General features: G+C 38.9%; 1 long non-coding RNA gene across 1 annotated transcript; it reads right to left on the minus strand.

Moving 5' to 3' along the window:
• Positions 1–569: 569 nt before the first annotated feature.
• On the minus strand, positions 570–14,960 carry LOC129527951 (uncharacterized). Its single transcript, XR_008673057.1, has 4 exons — positions 14,875–14,960; positions 14,653–14,754; positions 12,153–12,230; positions 570–709 (listed from the first exon to the last, which is right to left on the minus strand). It is a non-coding gene; the product is annotated as an uncharacterized lncRNA (long non-coding RNA).
• Positions 14,961–15,559: the final 599 nt, after the last annotated feature.

Below are 15,559 nucleotides of genomic sequence, written 5' to 3' on the forward strand. Positions count from 1 at the left end.
GGATAAATGAGCAGAACAGTCAATCACCATTTTTGTTTAAGAAGTTTCCCAAATGGGAAATGTTTCTAATGAGTCCCAAAGAATGTTGCAGAAATTTATCTCAATTTTGGAGACATAGGTCACCAGTAGTTCTATAAATATTTTCCATCCTTAGGAAAAGATCTCGCAGCACTCGACACAATATCTGATCTAGAGGAGATCTTTAATAAATATTATTATTATTGATATGGCTAATTTTTTTATTAGTACTGCATCATTGTGTCTGTAGACCGTAATGATGTCCTGTAGTGGATGTGATTTCAGTAGCCTGTTTGTTTCAAGAAACAGATCAAGAGTTCCTACATTACTTTTGTTTAATCACTGAAGTTCAAGGTTTTACTTTTGTTTTTCCAATATCTGTTTCACATATTGAACATAGATATTGAACATCATTTATTTGACTTGAGAATATTATAGAAGGAGAATGAGAGATGCATGTAGATGATTTCATGATGGACACATCAATGTTCAAGATTCCTCTGATCTTTTCTCCCTCATTATGGGACTGATCTCATATGCCACATTATTAATTCCCCCTTGTCCAACAAAATCTGGAGGATATCTACCTCAAAACCTTTTTTTCCCCTTTAGTAATATTGGCAGGCTGAGTTTTTCCACTGTCATGAGAAGTTCCTCGATCACATCTGGATCTTAATTCTTCTGGAACATACTATTAGAAAGACAGGAAAGAAATTCTTTGGGTAGAGTCATCCTTATATTATAGATAACAGTTGACCCAAGTCAGACACATTCCATTCTAATGCATTTCCATGTAACTAAAGACAGTTTAAAATGATTTTCCCCCATTACCTGTGTGTGTGTGTGTGTGTGTGTGTGTGTGTGTAGGAATTGGGTTATGTTGGCAGGTAGGTCAACTGCTGCTACAACTTTGAGTTTAAACAAATAAACAAAAAGACAGTACTTAACCACATGGGCAACTGATAGCAAATCGGGGCTCTAATTGGCACTTGTCAGCCACTATAGAGTGGGAGAATGTAGTATGCCCTAGCTGTGGCTGAATTACAGAGTAGGTCAGTGGCTTAGCCTCCTGGTTCCACCTTCCCAGGGGAGGCCTCCCTGATCCGGAGGAAAGGCTTCATGACCTTCCTGCAGATGACCTCTGTGCTTGCCATCCTACAATCCATTCTCTACACAGAAGCCCAAATGATGTTTAAGAAACATAATGAATCGATTGATTTTGTATCAAATTTTCATACAGAATTATTCTAGTCATTACAATGGAGGTATTTTTAAAAGAAATAGGCTGGGCACAGTGTCTCACGCCTGTAATCCCAGTACATTGGGAGGCTGAAGCGTGAGGATCACTTGAGGTCAGAGGTTCGAGACCAGCCTGGCTAACATGGTGAAACCCCTGTTTCTACCAAAAATACAAAAAGTAGCCGGGCACGGTGGCCCGCACCTGTAGTCCCAGCTACTTGGGAGGCTGAGGTGGGAGAATTGCTTGAACCCAAGAGGCAGAGGTTGCAGTGAGCTGAGATTGTACCACTGTACTCTCCCTGTAGACAAGGGGAAATGGCACAGTGTGAAGACCAAAGGGAGGTCAGAGAACAGGTTATGGTGCTTTACAAGGGTCAGGGTAAAGCCTTTGTATGGTGTTTAAGTGTTATGGGACTTCCTGGTAGACATTTCCCCTTGTCTACTGTGCCCTGGCACAGCGGGCTTCTTTTGGCCTCTGGAAGTGGTTAAATTTGTTGCTGCATTAGTGCCTTGCCTCTACCTGCTCTCTGCCAGCAATATTCTTCCATTTCCCCACACATGTTGTCTCCTTCTTGTCAATCAGAATTCACCTCCTCAGAGATGCTTCTCTGATTGCCTAGTTCATTGATGATTATCATAACCCTCTATTTTCAATTCTCTGCATAATAGTTATCACTCTAAGTTATTTTTCTTATTTCTTTGTTCATTGTCAACCTCCCCCATCTGCCAGTGCCTGAATAAAAGCTTCATGGGTACAGAGACTTTGTTCAGTCTTATGAATCTCTAATCCTTCTGTCTAGAACAGTGCTTGGTACATAGTAGGCCTTCAAAAATAATTGTTAAATGAACAAATAAATGTGAAATTGAAGCAACAACACTGACCATAAAACATTATTGTGAAGATTAAATGAGATAATGTCTATAAAGTGCTTAAAATGGAAAAGGCACATAATATATTCAATAAACCATACTTATTATTAGTGTTGTCATTATTATTTTGTTATTTCCCTGGTGTTTTCCCCCCAGTCTTTATAACTGGGAAGTTCTTTCTTTGATGTTAACCAATTCCTGTTGCAATTATCTAATTTTCCTTTTTGTGGGTCATACAAAGTTGTAATTCTTCTGACCTATTAGAAAATAGCACATTTAGCTTTTGGTATTCTTTCTTCCAAGTCGAATAATTCTAATTCTGTTCATGTTTTCCTATAGTTATTATGCTTGAAGAAGTTTAAAAATACTTATGGTATCCTGATCTGAGTCCTGAGGCAGGGCTACTGAACTGAGCCATCAACACATACTAATTAGCAAATTCCTGCACAGCTCTAATTTGTCCAGACATAAAGGAAGCTACCCACACACTATTCACTTGAAAATGACAACTTTGCAATAATAGTTCTACCTACTCCTAATGAGCAGGGAAATCCTTGCACAGACATTCTCATATACACTTAAAAAAATAACATTGGTTGCTAAGGGGTTCTGGTCCGTTCAACTCTTGGTTCCTTAGATATTTTTAAATATCTCCCCTCACTACACCTTAGATTTCCCCATTCATAAAAATGACATGATCGTTAAAATTAGGATCTGTGAAATCATTTCATATCTGAAGTACGTACTATATTCCAACATGATCGGAGAAGTTATTTGTTCTGAGTTTTTCAACACAGATGGCATTTATTTTCTGGGGGTTTAATGTTTAATTTAGATCTTAAGAATTGAAAAACGATTGCTATACCTTTCTTTTGTTACTTTGGACAGGATTTTATTTAGGGACTCTTGATTTTGATAGAGGACAGTTGCTATTTCATTAAAAAAGAAAAAATAATGTACAAATCTACTTAATGTATCAGAGAAGTTGATGGAATTTTTTAACAGTCTGAGAAACAATTACAGTTTACATATTATAGAACTGTATATTTGGAAGGGAATTCATCAGCCCTCTCTTTGGGTGCGGCCAAACTTACTCATGTCTGGCTACTTTCCTAAGTTTCTTCTCAAAATGGAATGTACATTTGGAGAAAAGAGACAAAACAAGAGCATGTAAAAACATCACAAATGCCAAATTTGTACATTTATATATATGTTATATATTATATTTACACTTTTTTCTCAACGATGAAGTCAATTATCTTTTTTATTTTCACTCTTCATACAAGTTTTAAAACATTGTGAGATTGAGGCCAGTTTAAATCTGAAATACTATGGAATATTCATGACGGCAGCCTGACTAGCCATTTTGTTAAAGCAATTTAAATGACATTAGAAGTAGTAAAAACAACATTGATACTATGAAGAACTAAAATTAGTGAGATAAAAGATAGAATTGAGAAAAATCCAAAAATAACTGAGGAAAAGAAGTGAATTGCAAGAGATTAGAAATGACATTATGGCTATGAAGAATAGTCGATGGAGATTTAATACACAGAAAATAGCAATTCATGGACAAGAAAAGAGAAAAAATAAAACATTCAATGATATAATATAAGAAAACTTTCCTAGAATGAAGGACAATCTGAATCTGCAGATTGAAAGGGATTATTGTAACCTGGGAAAACTTAATAAATAACAACCCATATCAAAGTATATTCTGGTGATGTTAAATAACATCAAAAAAGAAAACGAAATGAAAAAAAGAAATTTCTGTAATCATCCAACAATAGAAACAGAAGCAGATCACTATTACTTTATTTCTACCCCTACCTCCATAAAAATCAGCCCACAAAAACAAAAACAGGCCAACAGTTTAGCCTGATCTCAAGCACTTCAGGAACATTTTCTGATGAAGACAATGGAATAACATCTAAAGAATGCAGAGGGGAAAGAGTGTCACTCAGCCAAGATGTCTTTCTCATGTAAGGGAAATACTAAAATATTCACAGGAATGGAATTATTCATGTACCCTTCCTGGAAAATTTTTTGAGAAACATAACTCAGCTAACCAGATTAAATGTAATAACAATGATGTAAAAAGAAAGAAAGAATCCTAACTTTATAAGTGAAATAAAAAGAACTGGAAATAACATCGAATTGATTTAGATTTTAAATTAAGGGCAATAATTTTAATTGAAAGTATAGAGAAATTTCTTCTTATACGGATACCTGAAATGAATATTTATAAAGGCAGGACTGAGCTGGTGGTAAAGTGGGGAAACAATTGGAGGCCAGAGACGGAAGAAAGGATGATACCACAGGTAGAAGTGAACTCTGATCTGTGTTTGCCTTGTGCAATATCCCCTTATACTCCCTTAAATCCCTGGAGGATTTGGTCTAGATTTCCATGGGCCAAATATTCTCAAGGGACAGGAGCAAAAACTGGAGCTTAATCCAGGACAGGGTGGATTGAATGCTTTCACATAAATTTAGAACTTCTAAAAGATGTCATCTTCAGTGAGTAAAAAATCAATGAGGCAAAAAAGGACTATTCAATTAGAAGTAATCGGGGAAAATTGGTTGTCCTTACAAAGGATAAAAAAATTAAAAATGCCTTTCTCTTTAGACCTTACACAAAAATCATTTCCAGATGCATTCATGACTTAAAAATGGAAAGGCCAAATTTAAGCCTTTTAGAAAAAAATAGGAAATATTTTTATGATTTTGAGGTAGGGAAAGACTTCCTATGCAAGACACCAAAAGCATCTAAACATAAAGGAAAAGATTATTATACTTGACTATATTAAAATCAAGAACTTCAGCTTATCAGAAGAAACCTTATTTTCTCTGAGAGAGAAAAAATAAGAGTCATAAAGAGGGAGAAGACATTTGCCACACATGTGACCAAAGGGCTAGTCTCAGAATGCAAAAGAACTCCTTTGAATCATTAAGAAAGAGAGGAATAAACTAATAGAAAAATGGGCAATTTTCATGAACAGTCATTTTCTAGAGGAGGAAATACAAACAGCCAGTAAATATATAAAATATTATTGCTCTTATTATATGTCAAGACAATGTAAATAAATACTACAGTAGTATCCTTTCATATCAGATTAATGACAGTTAAAAAGTCAGTTAATACCAAGTGTTGGCGAGAAAGCAACAGGAGCTTTCAAAGGCTGCTTGTGGGAGCGTAGCTTGTTACAATTGCTTTGTTAAACAATCCAGCACTAACTGGTAAAGGTGAATATGTGCATACTCTAAGACCCAGGAATTTATCTTCTATGTATAAATCTTAGAGAAACTTTTACAGGTGAACCAGGGCATGTTCAGAAAAGCGTTATTCCTATTAGCAAAAATCTTAAAGTAATATAAATATCCATCAACAATGAATTGGATTAAAAAACTTAAGGATATATATATATATACTGTACTACCATGTAGCAGTAAAAATAAATGAACATGCTGTATTCTATCTGTATATGTAAACACATATGATGCTGAACCACAGAAGGAAGTTACAAAAATATAGAATGATTTCGTTAAGAAAAGTTGAAACAAGGCAAATGAAATGATATATTGCTTGGAGGAAACACAGGTGGTAAAACTATGAAGAAAAGCAAGGGAATGCTCAGTGCTATTTCAATGTAGGATACTGCTGAGGGCATAGAAATGGACAGATCAGAAAGCAGCACATAAGCCCTCTGCATGGATCAGAGCACAGTGTGAGGGACATGGGTGTCATTTTTTATTTTTCATTAAGTAGTGAAAATATACTGTATGTACTTTTAGTACATACAATTTTTAAATAATAAACATTTTAAGAAGTTAAATGGAAAACTATAATAAATATGGTGAAAAGTGATTTTATTGTAATAAACTGACAAAAGTACAGGTGTACATCAAGAAAATTAATTTAGGGTAAAAAGTATTAATAAAAGCAAAGCAAATGATTTTATATGTTGGCTCAAATACAAAATTAAGACAATAATTATAAAGAGAACACATAGGAGCCAAAAAGAGGCAGCTTTTAAAAAAATAGGATGCAAAGCCCAGAAACAGACCCAAGCACATATAGAAATCCAACATGTAAAAGCAATGATAGCTCTTATTTTGATCATATTTACTAGGTACATTGCTGCTTGAACTTAAATTAACTCCTGATTTAAATGTAGAATGAAGCCATAAATATAAGACTCAGAATGCAGCTTAAATGTCACTTCCTACAGGAAGTTTTCTTTGACGTCCCTGGAAGTCCATAAATGCTCCTGCTGTGGGCTTCCAAGCAGCCTATATATTCCCCATTACTACAGATAACATTCTTCATAGCAGTTCTGTGTTCAAATCCACCCCATTCTAACCCCCTAGAAGACTATGAGCTCAATGAAGGTATGGTACTATTTTTGTTTTTGTGTTTTGAGACAGGGTCTCTCCCTGTAGCCCAGGCTGGAGTGCAGTGGTGTGATCACAGCTTACTGTAGCCTCCAACTCCTGGGCTCCAGCAAACCTCATGCCTCAGTCTCTTAAGTAGCTAGGGCTACAGGTACATACCACCATGGCCGGCTAATTTTTTTTTTTCATTTTTGCAGAGACAGAGTCTCACTATTTAGCCCATGCTGGTCTCAAACTCCTGGGCCTCAAGCAATCCTCCTGCCTACACCTCCTGAGTCGCTGAGATTACCCATATGAGGCATTACACTCAGCCCCTTATTTTATCTTATTCACTAGCAAAGTGGAGAGTGCCTGGCACAGAGTAGGTGTTCAATAAACATATGTTAAATTCTCACATAAATAATCAGAGAAATGGATTTCAATTTGATATGGGGCAGGCCTATGAAAGCAAAAGCCATAGCAGCAAATAATTGAATAATTGACTACATCAGACACAAAAACACAATAATTCTATAACCAGAGAAAAGGCAAATGGCAAAATTGAGAAAATGTATGGTATTGAGATAGAAGAATAGGGAATTAGGGTAACCAGGGGTTAAGGCACAAGCAAGGGAACAGCAGGTGCAGCCAGTTCTAGGCAAGATTAGGCAGTAAACAGGCCACATATTCACTCCTGTGACAACAAGACAGAAGTCTCCACTTCAGCCTTGGACTGGTCGTAGGGCAATCCTTCATAGGGTGTAACCAATTGGAGGCCTCTAAAGGGCACCCAGGGGTGTTACCAAGTTTTTTGTTTTAGCTTAATAAAAACCCTAAAGAACATTGCAGTGGGGTGAGAGTGGCTCTTGAGCCGCTTGCTAGAGCCTGCTCACACTCTGTGGAGTGTACTTTTGCTTCAATAAATCTGTGCTTTTGTTACTTTTTTCTTTTGTTGCTTTGTTTATGTGTTTTGTTCAACTCTGTTCAACAAGCCAAAAACCTGGACAACTTACAGTCAAGACCTTTCACTTGGTAACAGTATTAAAATGTTAGGCAAAGAGTTACTATCCCTCACTTACAAAAAGCTCTTATAAGTCAATAAGGAAAAAATGAGCAAAGTAATTTCATACCCACTTCATATATATGCACAAATTTATTATGTCTCGTGATTCTGTGAATTAATGGGCCTCAGCTGGACAATTCTTGCTTGGCATCTTTCATGAAGTTGCAGGCAGGTGTTGGCTGGGGCTGCACAACCAATATAGCTGACTGGCATGGTCAGCAGCTCCTGATGGCCGATGGTTGACAGCCCAGATGAGGCTGTTGACCAGAGTGCCTATGTGTGGCTTCTCATGAGGTTTGAGCTTCTCACAGTGAGATGCTGGGTCCATCCTAACAGTGAGTATTCCAACAGATCCGGGGGAAACTGCACAGCCCTAGTAACTAGCCTCAAAAGTTATGCAGCCCCATTTCTGCCATATTTGTTGTCCAGCTAGGCGCCAAGGATAGCTCAGATTTCCAGACGGAATTAGATTCCCATCTTGATGGGGGAAGCAGCCCATGTGTCTAGGAAGTGCAGGCATTGATGGCAGCCATCTTTGGAAGCTATCTACCACACCCACATATCTGTTGCCTGCTTATTGAACTATCCTGGACAAAAGTGCTCAGATTTCTGTCCCAGGAAAGGTGCACATCTGTTCTACTGGATCTTGGTTTGAAACCAGTTGGTGTCCAGTGGCCGTGTAATTTGTGCTCTGCTCTGCTCATGGTTTTATTATTTTTCTTTAAATCATAATTTCTTTTTCAAAACCAGCTTACTCCTAGAAATCTGTAGTGACTTTTTTTTCTTTTTTCAAATGACTAGCTTTGATATTCATCCTTAAGTTCATCTAGACAGTGAAGGTGGCTTTTGAAAAATGATGACCGGGTCTGCTTCCTCCCACCTTTTTGAATTGTTCCTTGCAGTTCTCAAGTTACAGGAAATTTTGTCATGTTTGCTTGCAGTGTGTGTGTGTGTGTGTGTGTGTGTGTGTGTGTGTGTGTGTGTTGGGGGAGTGTCACTTCACTGGGAAAGCTCTTTGAATTTGAAAGACAGTTTTGCATTTATTTGAAAGCTTTTATTTGTGAGCTTGAGTAGTCCAAAGTGTCCTTGTGTACAAGCCCCGCCTTTGCTAATTCCTATTATTATCTTGCTACAGAAGGTCATGCCAACTGCTTAATTACATGGAAAGTTATGAAACAGCTAGGGCACCAGAACATTGTTCAACTGTGGGCTCCTGAAGGAAAATAAACTCTTCTTACACTGAGAATGGCTGCCAGTAACCAGGCAAGTTTGTCTGTTTGTGGCCACATGTATAGCTCGCTTGTATAAAGGCATTCTGTGCCTGGGCAAAAATCCTGGATTCACCTTTGCTAACAGCACCAGCATCTTAGTACAATAGAACCCTTTTAATTCAGAGAGAGATTATATCTGACTACTTCAAGTCAGACTTTTCCTTTCATTGAATGTAAACAATAAAACCTCTCTATGAAAGCTTTCCTGCTTCACTCAGAAATAGGCTAGTATGTTTCGTGGTATATCCCTAATCAACCGTTGGTGCGGTAAAAATGTTCATTTATTAGAGACGATTATGTAGTTTAGGTTCCTATAATCCACCTGCCCCTCAGTGATCTGCCTTCAGGAAAAAACAATTTGTGCAAAGAAAATTCATGTTCAGAGAAGTGAGGGCTTTTCATTTGGTTCAACCTGTCAGATTCTTGTTTTTGGTCTAATTCTCACCTTGAAAACGAACAGCATCGCCTTTGCTTTGTCCGCCTTTATGCAAAGACCATGCTAATTCTAAGTAAACTCCTTGGAGAGTTAGGCATTGAAAGAGAAACAGAAACAGACCCCTTGAGAAAGAGTTTCTCTCCTGAAGAAGTATTTTTTACAAGGAATAACTGGGATAGCCACTAACTCTTGCTTCTACAGGAAACAGCTTGCCCTGCTGCAGAGGGTGGGGCGCTCTCTTATTTCTCTAAACACTTTTGGAGAAAAAAAAAAATCAGGCTCCAGTGCCAAAAGACAACTTTAACCCTCAAATCCCAGAACCTAAGGTCAACCAAAGGTCACACATGCAGTGCTTAAACCAGAAGGTTGGCAAGCTCTCTCTCCAGGCAGTATCTGTCCCTGCTGAAATCGAGGCCATGGAAACGGCTTGTGCATTCTAAGTCCAAGGTACCTGTGATTTATGAAGTGGTGTTAGGCACTGGTCAGGACATAAAGTTAAATACTGAAAAAGGCTCCTGCTCCCACGGCTGCCCTTCCTTCTTGAAACCTAATTTAGACTATATCAAAGTTTTTATAAAGACATTCCTGATACCATTGTGCTGTAAATCCTGTCTGATCCAACCTTCAAATATTTATGTAAACTGAAATATGTCTGGAAAGAAGTCAAAACAAAACAAATATGCCACTCCATCTCATTCCAGCAGGTCCTTCCTTCCTCATTTACATTCAAGCGTAAACCTCTCCAACTGGCTTCCAACTGTTAGGGCTGGTTAATTAGTGATAATTGCAGAGACTATTTCTTTGAATGCCCTGATGGTCTTATGTCTTGCAACCAATTTAGCCTGGAGTTTTTAGCACGTGTGAAATGCGTTGGTAGCATTAAAAAAAAAATCATTACAGATAAGTGCAGTTGGTTTAGTCTTCCTATGACCAGCTGTAGCAATAATTAGTGCTTTTGAAATATCTACAGGTTGGTCCCAATGTATTCCTTAAGCTCCGCACTCAGCCTTTGCTTTTACTCTGTCGTTAGAGTGGGCTGTTTCTTCTTGGGATCCTTATGGGTGAAGTGCTCTCAGTTGCAGATGCAGTTTGCTAATGATATTTTGCATCACTTGTAAGTTGTAGCAACATGAAGATCTCATGGTCTATCTTTTAGTCCATGATATCATGTAATTAGAGAGAGTGGAAAATAGGAAAGAATTTAAAAGTGGCTGTGTACTCATATTACAGCTTTGAAACCCAAGGGAAGAAAAGAGGAGGCAGCCATTTGTGTTAAGAATGGAATGCTCTTATGCCCTTTGGAAGGTATGTTGTACTCTTTTGACACTGGAATTAAAAATGGAAGTAAATGAGCTTTGTCTACACAAAGTATGTTTAGAGAGACAAGAATGAATGAGTGAATGGGGCACTGAAACTGCATGGGGGAGTTCACTTTCACATACCATATTCTTATTTGAGATTTACTACAGTTCTGGGAGGTAATGAAAGGCAGATGTTAACTACCCAATTTCTGTCCTTTGCAGGTGAGGAAATTGAAGTGCAAAGAGGTTAAGTGACTTGCTCTTTGTCATACAACTAGTGGGAGCCAAGATTAGGAACCAAGGCTCTGACTCCAAGTTTAGTCTTTTTTCCTGACATCTTGAGGTCTCAAGGTTGGGAAATGGGACAAATACAAATAGGCTTGTAAAAAAAAAATGGCAGCCATAGTCACATTCCATTGACTAATTAAGTTATATATACCAGAGCTAGGTCTTCTGGCCAGTGAGAGATGCAAATATATAGGGAGAACGCAGGAGTGATGAGAGTTCCTACAGACATGGAGTGTGCTCCTGTGTGAAGCTTATGGGGCCTTTATTTTGAATTAAATAAACATTGCTTCAAGTTTGTAAATTTTCTTAGGGAAAGGTGGTGATAATGATGATGATGGTGAAGAAGAATAGGAAGACACAAATAACAGCGATTGAAACAACAGCCAGGGGTTATATTTAGTGAGTGTTTACTATGTGTTAGGTGCTCATCTAAGCACTTTTAAAAGTATTAATTCTTTTAATCCTCCCAACAACCCTTTGAGGTAAATATTATCATCCTAATTTGACAAATGAGGAAAAGGAGGCGTGTAGAGTTGAAGAACTTTGACCCAGGATGTCCTGTTGCAGGTGTAGGATTTAAACTGGCAGTCTGTCTCTAGCACCTTCTGAGCAGTTTTGCCTCTCAATCTTCTTCAGCTGATGCTTCTCCCAGTAGATGAAAATATATGTAAAACCTTTCCCCATGGTTTTAACTCTTGGAACTGAAGCCTTTCTCAAAACTTGCCTGACCACTACTTCTAATCCAGGTGGTGCGGAGAAGGGGCCAATAAAAGTAAATTTGGGTATTTACTGATGTGGGCTCGTAGTGGTGAGCAGCTTAGGAGAAGGAGGCTCAGACTAAATGGAGAACTGTGAGAGGCTGTCACCATGTTTCTCCCTATAAAGTGGCCAGTTGTCACACTGCCCTTTGTGCAAAGTGAGAAGACAATCATGGCTGACTGTCCTAGGCAATCAAGAGGGAGCCTACTGGGTTCTTTGTGGCTCATCAGTGTGCTCCAAATGGGGAAGAAGCAGTTGCATCCAAATTGGTGCGACCCCTCCAGGAATTAGAGCCTCCACTTGTAGATTTCTAAGGAGCTGCCATCTCTCTGTTTCATAACTAAAAGTTCTGTGGTATAGGTCTTTTTTATAGGCTAAAGTCCTTTAAATGGGTGCATAATGTACCTCTACTGATTTTTCTGTTGACTATTGCTTTATTATATGGTTCAATCAACTTAGCTTTACACCACTCCATATAAAGAAATAGGTATTGAATTTCACTAAGAGTTTCATTTTAGGCATATTTTGACTCTTACCTGTATGGTCTCTTAACTTTCAATAGATATTCAGTATGCCTGCTTTCAAGTGGACTGTTTATTCAGTCTCTTCAGATACTAGAGGAGAATGGCAAATAGTCAAATAGTCAAAATAGATTGAAAAACAAAGGGGAAGAGTAAAAACAAATTTGAATAAATGTTTGTTTGTGACTAATGTCCTTATATTTATAAAGAGTGCTTAAGAAGTCACCGCTTGAAAGGTGTAGTATTTTGAGATTTGGGGTGCCTTATGCGGAGATTATATTCCAGCTACTCATGCCTGAGACCTGCATTCTTGTCCTCTTTGAGTGCTGCTTAGAGACCAGTTAGTTTTATAGCACAAAGTCAGAAGGTGAGCCAGTGTGGTAAAGCTGAGTAGGTCTAACAACTTGTTTTAGGTTGGGTTGCTAGAATCACACCCAGTATACAAGTTATTTAGTAATAAAGTGTTCTAAGAAGAAACCAGGAAGGAAGTGGGGAAGCAAGCAAGTAAGAAGGGAAACCAAGCAGTGGTGTGATTTCAGGTGAACTCCCATCCCTTAGCAGAAGGATGCAAAGCTGAGGGACTAACACACAGATCTGGGTGGAACATGGCAGAATTTGCTACACAGCCTATTCCTCCAGGTGCAAACCCTGGACGAAGAGTCCAGATGTGTCCCTAAGGGCTCACAGAGGGGAGATATTGTGGCATAATTCTGGAAGGGGAGGAATAGACAGCTGTGCTTGGAGGCATAGAAGTAGGCAGCAATTCCCTCAAAGTGTGAATGGGACAGGGCTTGCATCCCCAAAGGATGGACCATTGCTACGCTCTTTCCTGGAAGATCAGAGAGATGAGAGGACTGCTTAGGAACAGATTGCTCCCAGCCTTGGCATGAAACAACTACTTGTTTTCAGTGATTAATGAGCATCTCAGGGCTGACTCCTTTGGAGAAAATCTCGAGGCTCTTGTAGCATTTTCTGGTTACAAATCAAGCCCTGAGTTGACCTGGATGGAGACCCTTGATGGAGAAGAAGGGATCCAAAGTAGGTTTCCTAATCAATTTTGGGTCAGTTTGTTTTGTTGTTGTTGTTGTTGTTGTTTTAGTTTTTAATTTTCGTTGGTATACAGTAGGTGTGTATTTTTATGGATTACATGAGATGTTTTGATACAGACATACAGTGAATAATAATCACATCATGGAGAATGGAATATCCATCCCCTCAGGCATTTATCCTTTGTGTTACCAACAGTCCAATTATACTCATTTAGTTATTTTTAAATGTACAATTAAACTTTTATTGACTATAGTCACCCTGTTGTGCTATCAAATAGTGGGTCTTATTCATTCTTTCTAAATATTTTCTGTAACCATTAACCATCCCATCCCCACCTCCTCCTCACCCACTTACTATATTTCCTGGCCTCTAGTAACCATCCTTCCACTCTCCATCTCCATGAGTTCAATTGTCTGATTTTTAGATCCCACAAATAAGTGAGAACACACACTACTGTCTTTCTGTACCTGGCTTATTTCACTTAACATAATGACCTTCAGTTACATCCACATTGTTGCAAATGACTGGATCTTGTTCTTTTTTATGGCTGAATAGTACTCATTGTGTATATGTGTCTTTGTAGGAAATGAGTTCACTTTAGGTGTGTGGATTTGTTTCTTGGTCCTCCGTTCTGTTCCATTGGTCTATGTGTCTGTTTTTATGCCAGTACCATGCTGTTTTGGTTACTATAGCTCTGTAGTATAATTTGAAGTCAGATAATGTGATTTCTCCAGTTTTGTTCTTTTTGCTTAGGACAGCTTTGACTATTCTGGGTCTTCTGTGGTTCCATATAAATTTTAGGGTAGTTTCTTCTATTTCTGTGAAGAATGTCATTGGTATTTTGATTGGGGTTGCACTGAATATGTAGATTGCTTTGGTTAGTATGGACAGTCTAACAATATTGATTCTTCTAATCCATGAACATGGAATATCTTTTCATTTTTTGGTAATATGGTTTGGCTGTGTCCCCACTCAAATCTCAACTTGAATTGTATCTCCCAGAATTCCCACGTGTTGTGGGAGGGACCTGGAGGAAGTCATTGAATCATGGGGGCCGGTCTTTCCCATGCTGTTCTCATGAGAGTGAATAAGTCTCACGAGATCTGATGGTTTATCAGGAGTTTCTGCTTTTGCTTCCTCCTCATTTTTCTCTTGCCACCTCCATGTAAGTAGTGCTTTTCACCTCCTGCCATGCTTCTGAGGCCTCCTCAGTCATGTGGAACTATAAGTCCAATTAAGCCTATTTTTGTTCCCAGTTTCAGGTGTGTCTTTATCAGCAGTGTGAAAATGAACTAATATATTTGGTATCTTTTTCAAGTTATTTCACCAATGTTTTATAGTTTTCATTATAAATGGGTCTGAACATTTTTTATGTGCCCACTGTACATTTGTAGCACTGTATCTTAATTCTTACAGGATCTCAGTTGAGACCCTATAACTGTCCCTCTCAGCAAGTGGAACTCACAGAGTTTAAGCAGAGCACAGCTACTTTCCTTTCCCAAACTGCCTCTTCAAATTTATCCTGGTGGCTGGCCCCTCTCAGGCAACAGATAGTGGTCTGTCACTCCTAGTCAGAAAAACAGTCTCAGTTTAGTTATTATTATGTCCAGTCAAATGTAGTAATACAAATGTACACTTATTTTGAAGTTAAAGTTTCTATCACTGCTACCCCACCCCAAGCCCAGACCTGCAGTGGAGGAGAAAGGACTGGCTTCTCCATCTTACTGCCTTGATTTTTTTCTGCCTTCTCATTCACTCTCTAGGTTGCCTTGGGCCCCTACTGGGTTGAAGCAAAGGAAGGGGAGGAGTGCAGAGGTAGGACCATTCTGACTTGACAAATCCCATTGTGAGTCATCTCAGAGCCTACGTGTGTTTAAGGCTGGCTCTACCAGAGAATTTGGCAAGTTCTTCAGGTATAGTCTGCCCATATGGGGATAGCTCATGTGGTTCTCTTGCTGGTGGCGTAAAGTTTCTCACCTTGGGGGTGCTGGTGGTTTGCCACCAAAGGCATGGGGGATCTGTTTGCCTCTCCAGACAGTCCTCTTGTTTAGGATCCAAGGTGATCTCAGCCTGCCGTCTCTTCTCTGTGGCTGATATCTGATCCATGGGAAACACTCAAGCTTCCTCTACTCTGACTGCCTCTGGGTGAACTGTCTGATCACAGTGCAGCCATCCCTCTTATTCCACTGGAGAGGTAGCCTGCTAGCCCTTACTACTCACCCTTTACGTGGTTTATGCATGAGACAGACACCCGACCACTGTGACCCCATTTTCAGTCCACACCTATTAGAGTGGACCATTTATGCCAGCTTCCCTTGATTTCAGATAAAGGAAAAGCACCCACAACCCTTACCCCATGGGTGGGAGTGGGA

The sequence above is a fragment of the Gorilla gorilla genome, chromosome 19, assembly GCF_029281585.2.
Source record: "Gorilla gorilla gorilla isolate KB3781 chromosome 19, NHGRI_mGorGor1-v2.1_pri, whole genome shotgun sequence".
NCBI classification, from domain to species: Eukaryota; Metazoa; Chordata; class Mammalia; order Primates; family Hominidae; genus Gorilla; species Gorilla gorilla.